Here is a 9241-nt window from a genome sequence, read left to right as displayed (position 1 = left end):
AGAGAGAGAGAGAGAGAGGGAGAGGGAGAGAGAGAGAAACATTGATGTGAGAGAGACACATCCATTGTTTGCCTCCTGTAACGGGGATGGAACCTGCAACTGAGGTACGTGCCCTTGACTGGGAATCAAACCTGAGACCTTCTGGTGCCTGGGCCATCACTAACCACTAAGCAGCACACTGACCAGGGCCAACTGTTCACTCTTAGCTCTAAAAGTTTCATTGCATGATTGATTTTTTCATCTTTATGCAGAATTTTCCCACATTTTTGTTGACTAAAATATTACTAACGTAATTTCCTATTAAAAAACTAATTTCCAGCATTGCAGAGCAGAAAGGTGTTACCAACCATTTAGTCTTCAACTTACACACAACAAATCCTGTAATCTGATGGGTTTTTTACACAAGGGTGGCTGCAAGCAATTATATGGGCAAAGAAATATTTTAGTCCAGAGCTGTGTGTTTTGTTAATTTCATCTGTTGAACTCCCATTGAGATTCCTGTTTGTTAAATTGCCTATTGATATGGATTTAGAGAGGAAACTCGACAAAATATCATAATTCAATGTTATAATGCTGTTTGTGCTCTAATATTTTCCTTTTAATTATAATTTGGGAAACTGGGGTTTATTAGAAAGAAAAGAAGGCATCAGACTGGAATAATTTATCCCACTTTTCCCCATTCAGCACCATAACAAAATAGAATATTCTCCAAGTCAATTATTGATTTGGAAAGGCATGGAAAGTCACCATGGGGGCAAGGTCTCACCCTACAATTGATTGTCTGTTGCTAGGAACCTGGGTGGGACTTTCCAACCTGGTGGTCTTTTGTATCTGGTGCATCATTCTTGCTCTGCTCATGTCTGTTTGACTGCCTACAACAGACATGTCCATCACCCCCAGAAGTTTTCTCATGCCCCTTTGTAATCTCTCCTTGTTACAGTTCTTGCCATCCTGAGGCAATGATATACTTTCTGTCATTATAGATTAGTATGCATTTTCTAGAATCTATACTAATAATAGCCCAGGTGGCGTCACACCCTCACGTCATCACAAGATGGCCGTCACAAGATGGCTGCATGCACAGTGGAGGCGGGGCCCGGCAGCCGCTCCCTGTGGTGAGGTCTGGGGGTCCCGCGGCTCTGTGCAACGCAGAGGAGGCAGGTCCCGGCATCTTGGCTGCCTCACATGGAGGAGGTGGGTCCCGGTGGAGGAAGTGGGTCGTGGCAGGGGAGGGCAGTTGGGGGGCCATCAGGCCGGCAGGGGGGCAGTTAGGCATCAATCAGGCCAGCAGGGGAGCAGTTAGGGGCAATCAGGCAGGCAGGTGAGCGGTTAGGAGCCAGTGGTCCTGGATTGTGAGGAGAGGGTGCAGGCTGGGCTAAGGGACTTCCCCCCCCATGCACGAATTTCGTGCACCGGGCCTCTAGTTTTATATAAATGAAATTATATAGTATGGATTCTTTTTCTAGTCTGGCTTCTTTCACTTAGTATAATTATTTTGTGATTCTTACATGTTGTATGTATCAATAGTTCGTTCTTTTTTGGCTGACTACTACTACATTGCATGAATATTCCATTACTTGCTTCCTTAGTTGTTAATGGACAATTGAGAAATTTCCAGGTTTGGGCTATTATAAATAAAGCTGCTATGAACATTCATGTACAAATCTTTGCATGGAAGTAGCTTTCTTTTCTCTTGAGTAACAATCTGGAAGTGAAATGACTGTATTTTATAGTAGGTGTGTGTTTAACTTTTTAAGAAACTGCTAAATTGTTTCCGAAATGGCGGTTGTTAGGTCTGATCGAAGAATTGAATTGATACCCCCTCCCCTGGGAACTGACCTTGACCTTTAGTCCATTTCACAATGGACATTCCACTTGCTTAGATTACATTCCACTTGCTAAGACCATTATCTCTCCCCTCTGGAGTTTCCCAGAATCCGGACCTGCACAGAGAATCCTCTGCCCAGAAAAAGCCCACCTAGGGTTCTTTAAAAAAAACTGATTCTCCGTCTTTGGAGGCTGGTGCCATTTTAGGGTTCAGCCCATCTGGGTATCCAGATGACCTAATAAATTCATAATTCTTCACCCTTTTTGGCCTCATGCATTCCTCCTTTGGTGACCCTAACAGCTGTCTAATTTTACATCCTACCAGCAATGTAGGGGAGTTACAGTTCTACATCCTTGTAAAGGGCATATATTTTCTGTCTGCCACTTGACGTGAGGGAACCCAAGATCCCAAGAGCAGAGTCACTGGAGCAGTCAGTCATTGAAGGCTCTGCCCGGCCACCAGGCCACCTGGCTTCCTCTCAGTTCAGCTGGGTGGCCGCAGAATAAGAGCAGCCTTGAGAGCTAGTGCTGACAGCCTCACTGAGTTCACTGGCGGCCATGCAGTCACAGTGTAGAGCCCAGGCTGGTAATCTTGTTAAACAGCCCTTCCTAGAAAAGAAGAACTATAGACACTGCCCCTTTATCATTTTTCCTCGGGAGAGGTTTCAATTCCATCTACCTTGCAGGACTCAAATCCTTCCCAAATGTATGCGACTATTATTGTGGAGGATTACAGAAAATAGCTCACAAGTCCCAAAGCCTGCCTTGCATACATTTTCCTCTTTAAGCTGGCCAGCCACCCACCTTTCTTTGTCCTGGATCCAATTGTATAATCACACTTCAGTGGTCTCGCAGAGCAGACAGGCAAATAAAGGACTCCTGCTGTTTCTCTTTGACCAGCCTTCACTTCAGAAACCTTTTTAACCTAATTCTTCCTGTCATTTCCTACCAGATTTAAAAATGTAGTGATTGAGAGAACAAATGTGTGCTCTACAATATACCTCCAAAAAAGTAGATTATTATATCTAATCCCCACTCTTAGACCCAACTTTAAAGGAGGGAGCAGCTAACACCAAAGAAGATTAAAAAGAAAACACAGCAATGCCGGATGTGTCTGTCCAGAAAATGCTGTGGTCGGATTTGCCAACTAACTGGGCACAAGTTTTCCAAGCATTGACCCAGGAGCAGTGTTCTATTTTCTCTTTTCACAACTGCCCAGAGCAACCCATATCACTTTCTTGGTATTCTATCCACAGTTTCCTGGCTTCCTTCTGGAGAATTTTGGTTCAATTTGTGCTTTTGTCTTTGTATCCATGGATCTCCAGGGATTACACTTAGGGGAAATGTGCTAACAGAGGAAATCAGAAAATTAAAAGTGATGTTTGCCTGGTGCAGTATCCCTTTGAAATTTGGTATGTTGGTCTCACAGCCCACATGGAAATGCTGGGGAAAGTAACTTCACCATCCTTGCCCAGAAAAGAGCCAGGGACACTAGAGAAGGGCGGCCTGCAATGCAGGGTCAAGAGCAGAGCTGGGGTGGGGCAGGGAGACCAAGGGACAAAATCGGCTTATATTGCCATGGGGAGTAGACGCCATCTCTAAATTGTATGTTTTTCATCAAGTTTTCCAAGAGCTGTCTCTTAAGAGGTCTCATCCTCCTGGAAAGTGTTCCTGTATTTCTTCATGTCTGAACGCAATGAGGAAGAAAAGGCACATGTGAAAATCATGGTGACAGAATGTTAGCACTTGAAAAGACCTCAGTGAGGTCTTTTCAAATCCGGGATCTACAGATCTGAAAACAACCCCAGTGACAGGTTCATCCATTTTCTTTAGGTGGTTGATTCACAAACTATGTTCATAAGATTTGGCCACAAATAACTCTGAGGTAAGAGCAAATCTACCATCAAAGCAAAATGTGACACATTTGGGCCAACAGACCACACTGCCCAAAAGGAAAGCTCTGACAATTTCCCCATGGTCTGAGCAGCGGCCGCAGCATTTTCGTGAGCCCAGCATGGTGAGCTGACTTTGGAGTGGAGCTGCCTTGTTGTCCACTTGCTCTGTACATTTTAGTTCCCACTTCTTCAGAACTTGGCTTGCTATGAGCCCAACTCTACCTCCCTGTTCCCTTCATCCTTTCAATAAACATGTTGACACTTTTCCTCCCTGGGCACAGTATCCCGAGTCCCCGCCTCACTCTGGGCCGTAGTCCATTTTCCCTAGATTGCACGCTCTAAGAGGGCAAGGACACACTTTGAAAAGTGGCGGTGGAGGGAGGGAAGCAAGGACTCCTCAGCAGCCTTCCCCTCCATGCAGAGCCCACCCAGAGCTTCCACGGGTCCTCGTGCAGTATCCCAGTCTAAGTCCCTCCACCCAGACAGAGTCATTCCCAAATTCAACACCAGATCCCCAGGACAGGGACTCAAGCTGTGGAAAGAGCAGAATTCGGAGGACACCATGTTATACCCACTAAAGTGGTGTCTAGAAGCATAAGTGGGAGGTGGCTCCAGAATCAGAGAAAGTACAAAAAGGCCAGAACTTGGGTCAGGGAGTCTGGGCCCTCAGGTTGCTCTGTGCCAATGACAGTGCTGCAGGTCCTTCTGGAGCAATGCCTTCTGGACTCCCTACACCACCTTGCCTTAGGCTCTCTTCCAGCATTGGTGGTGGTGCTACTCCTAGCACCCACCCCTGTGTGATGCTGGCCATTCAGTGGCCAGGAGGAGAGCCTATCATGGGCAGAGCATGTCAAGGGCAGAGCATGTATCTGGAGGGAAGACCTGATTCAGAACTTGGATCTGGGTTTTCTGCTAATCTAATGTTTTTTCTCTGGCTGCACAATCATATTGTTTTGGTTGCTAAGAAACCCTCTTTTATTGAACATTGGGTTGAGTGGCTATACTACAGTAATTCACATGCAGATGTCAGGAGAATAGCACAGTGCCCAGTGACAATCAGGACCTTTCTCATAATGAGCTTGTCATAATATACAAGTATATTTCCATATTTCCCTCACAGGGTGATGAGGCATTGATATTTAATTGCAAATGCAAGATTTCCTCCCCAGGTCTGTGACATGGCCCTGCACTGTGCTTTCTGTGCCTATAACAAAACTCAGCTTTGTTTTAGAGGCTGATATTTTGTGGGTTATTAGTTTGAATGAACCACTATCCTAATGATCAGATCATTATAATGTGCATTAGTTTGATGCAGGGTAATAAAATATTGTTACTTCAATAGGGCTGGCTGTCGATTATGGACCTGATCTCATAATCCCTTCTTAACAGAGGCACCCTTGGTTTCTTCTGTAATAAAGAGCAAGCATCTGATTGAAGACCTCTTTGGAAAAAGGACTTTAGTGTCATTTAGAAAGCTAAGATTAAAGTTTAATATTCCTAATAGTAATTGCTTTCCATTTTGTTTTTCACAATTGAGAGACATTGTTTCCCTATATCTCTAGAGGGAGGTGAGACAAGCAGGCAAATAACCCCAGCTCTGAATGCCTTGATAAAATTAATGTGCTCCTTTACTTAGACACAGAAGGAGGCTTATACATTGCTTGCCAGGCAATTTTCTAGCACACTAATGTAGTGGGCTGCAAGATGGGGTACATATCTGTTTGCTAAGAAGTCGGCTACAGGCCCAGGTTGAGTTGAGGGTGTCCATTAGTGCAAGACTTTAAGTAGCTATTTATTTTTCACCCTGATGGGCTTATTTTAGTGTTTAAAATGTGGCCTGAATAACATGAAAGTAATTCAAAAGTTGGCATTTAAAAATATTTTAGTGGATAGAAATAGATCTGTTTTTGTGTGTTTTTTTAAAAAATGAGAGTTATATCTTCTCTCTGTTCCCCTGCAAACAGGTGGTATTCCATCTGTGGCAGAATTCTTTGATTGCAAGCAATAGAAGCTCTGCTGATCTTCATCTAAAAAGGAGTTTATTGAAATTATATTGAGGGGCTCATATCTAAAAAACAACCAAAGTATTTGAACAACCAGGGATCCAGAAGAACATGGACTAAAGTACCTTATGGGACACCTAAATCTGAATCCAGTAGCTTCAACCACTTCCTGTATTTTTATTACTTCATTTAAGCTTCAAATTTCAGGTGAGAGCATGTTTAGTTGCTCTAAGAGATGCTCTAGAATTTATATGTAGGAGGAACTTATGGGGTGATATGGTCAGAATGTTCTAGGGCAGCACATAGCTTGCAGTGATTTTGTGGAGGGGTGATGTGAGGGGACTGATGAGTTTTTGAGTGACTTGTAATGCCCAAAGTTACTTCTCAGTGCCAGGACTATATGCCCACATGGTAATTCAGTGAACCTTGACCGATGATTCCTTCAAGTTTGGAAAAGGGGGAACAACAGATTCTTTCTGTGCCACCTTTGTTAAGCATTTTGGTAAATTCTCATCATTCAAGTCTCTAGACAGTTTCTGGGGCCTCAAATTATAGCTATTCCTTTAATCTAAAGCAGTGCCTGCTGTCTCAATGGCAATACCATTGGTTGTACTTCAATATCCATTTCCAACCCCTTCTCTGCTGGCAGAAGCCACTCCTCACAAAAGACTTAAAAAAAAAAGCTGAATATTTATTTCAGCATTCTCTCCTGCAGCCAAGTTATATGATCTAACTTTGGCCAAGTAAACACAAGGAAGTTTGAGAAAGGCTTCAGTATACTATAGGTATGATGCTGTAAACTGTGTGGCACTTTTGGGGTCGTGGGGATAAGGCTGAACTGGAGAATCAGTGAGCTGAGCATGGAAGATTTAAGTCCTTGGTGACTTATCGTCCTGCTGAATTTACTAAACCGGAAACAAACTATCTCTAGGCCTTTTGCTAAGTGGAATAATAAATACCCTTCACATTTAAGTCATTTTAATATGGTATAGCTTTTTGTGCAGCTGAAGCATCTTAATATAAATGTTGCAAAAATGTTCAGCTACCCTCAGGGGGACTGGTCCTCATGAGAGTCAAGTACAAGAGGAAGACAAGGTTCACAGATGGAGGTTCCTCCATGGGTCTCCCAAGAGCAAGGGCCAGGAACAGTCAGCAGTCTCCTCTTCCTCCAGGACGCTCTCTCTGACTCTATCCCTGAGCAGTTGGAAGCTTCTTGTTGCATCCCTCCTCTGTTCTAACCCTCTTTGAGGGAAGGGTCCAGTTGGGAATGGGGGTTGAAGGAGTTTCTCATGGGAGGAGATATTGTGAGTTGGCCCCTTTGTGCAGAACTAGTTTCTCATTGTCCCAGAGGATGGGGTGGGCGAAATACAACTCTTTGGCTTGGCCTATCCTTCAGTCTCAGGTCCTTCATAACCTTTCACTACAGCTAAAGCCACTCCTCATCTGCCTTCACGCTGGCCCTCAACCTGGGCCAGTCCTGACCTCAGGCAGGATGGATTTAAGGACTTGGCATCAACTCCCTTTTGCTATCCATGCAGTTTTGACCTTGGGACACATCTGGTCCTGATAACTGTGCATTTATTGTTCTTGAGACTCAGTTCTGGTTGTGTATTTCTCAAAACTAGACCAAGTTCCATCTGGGCAACATGATTGGCAGCCCAGTTCCCTGGGAGCCTGACTGGGAGTCCTATGCTGCATTCAGGGTGATGGCTAAAACCAGCTTCTTACTTACCTTCTTACTTCCTCTGACAGTTGCACATGCTCCTCTGCTTGGGCTTCTCAATTTCACTTGTCCCTCTGCTCCTTCTGGTCCATGGTGTGTGTGAGGATTGTTGGGCAGACAGACCTAAATAAATGACATTAAAAGATTAAGAGTTTGTTCACTCACATAAAGAAATGCTTGGAGATAAGCAGTCCAGGACTCCTATGGTGTTTTCCGAGTCATGGAGGATTCATGTTCCATCTATCTGTCTGTTTGGCTTTAGGATGATTCTGAGGTCTTCAGCTTTCTCAGATGGCTGCAGGAACTCTAGCCATTATGTCCATATTCTAGCCAAGAAGAAGAAAGGAAAGGACAAGCAGCTGTAGAAGGACTCCCAGAAATCCCATTCAATGGTTTTCATTTATAGCTCCTCTGCCAACTCCTAACTCCTAACTGAATAGGGTTAGAGTGCTGTTACCAGGGAAGAGGGGAGATTGGATGTTGAGTAAGCACACAGCAGTCTCTGTGGCATCTTACTCTTCTCACCTGTTGAGACTGATGCCGACCCGCTGGCAGGAGGCCCACCTGTGCTCTCTAGTTGTACCCTGGGGGCCCTGTGCCAGCTGCTTTCTTTCCTCTTCCACCTTTCCAATTGGTAATGTGACCTCCTGCAGTGGGAAGACCTAGTTCCAGGGTCCAGTCCCCTCCTAAACCACCTCTCCAACAGCAGCTCATTGGGCTAGCCACTGGCTGTTTGACCAAGACAGCTCTTAGTATCTCTGTCCTTTATCTGTCACCAAGAATCCTGATTGAGATTGTTTTCAATGTGCAGTACATTGGGCTGGGAAATTGGATCTAGTTTAAAAAGAATTAGTTCATTTTCTAACTACTTCTAGTAAACATTTTGTTTCTCACTATCTAGACTCCCAACCTCCAAATCCTGAGAGGCTGGGTGGGAGGTAGGGCTTCATTTCTGACTAAGAATGTTTCAGGGCCATTTATTCCCTTTCCCCCACTTCCTGGAAAATGCATGCAGTTACAGGACCCAGGCCTGGATATCAGGCACTCTTGCTTCAAACTTTGAGGAATCAAGTCAAACACAGGGAAAGAACTGAAAAAGTATCTATGCTGGTAGGAGTCCAGTGGCACTGGCCTCACAACAGAGCCAGAAATGGTGCTGTGTCTCTTCTGGTGGTGCTGCAGGGGTGATGGGAGAGGCCCTGTGGTGTACTTGCCTCTGTTCCCTTACAGTCCATTTGCCAAACCTTATTTTCTAGTTTTGTTTACAGTGTCCATGAACTTTTTGATAGCCTTATATCAAATCCCTTTAGAGCTTAAATGAGCTAAAGTTGATATGTTCTTTGCAACTAAAAACTGTCATTAGGGTTTTTATATTGGGACTATTTTTTCCCTCAGCTGCTCTTCACCATGGACTGTGTTCCTCTCTCACCATGAGCTAGTTTCTAACACTTCTTTAGAGGAAGTGAAAGTTGCTCATGGTCTTGGGGGAGACAGAGGAAAGGTGTCAGGAAAAAAAAGCAGTGTGAACAAAGCCATGATGGCAGGAACCAGCAAGGTGAGTGACAGGTGATGGGGGTATGAAAAAGAGGGATGGGTGTGTAAGTGACCAGGAGAGAAATAGCAGCAGAAACTGAGGAGCCCAAGAAGATTTCTAAATGGGAAAATAACCCGAGGGAAGCAAAACTAATAAATAAGTTAGGCAGTAAGTTATTTTTCATTTTTTAATTACAGTTTACATGTAATATTATTTTGTACTAGAGGCCCAGTACACGAAATTCATGCGGGGGGGGGGG

The sequence above is a fragment of the Myotis brandtii genome, unplaced genomic scaffold (assembly GCF_000412655.1).
Source record: "Myotis brandtii unplaced genomic scaffold, ASM41265v1 scaffold41, whole genome shotgun sequence".
NCBI lineage: Eukaryota > Metazoa > Chordata > Mammalia > Chiroptera > Vespertilionidae > Myotis > Myotis brandtii.
Note: the sequence above shows the minus strand (reverse complement) of the source record.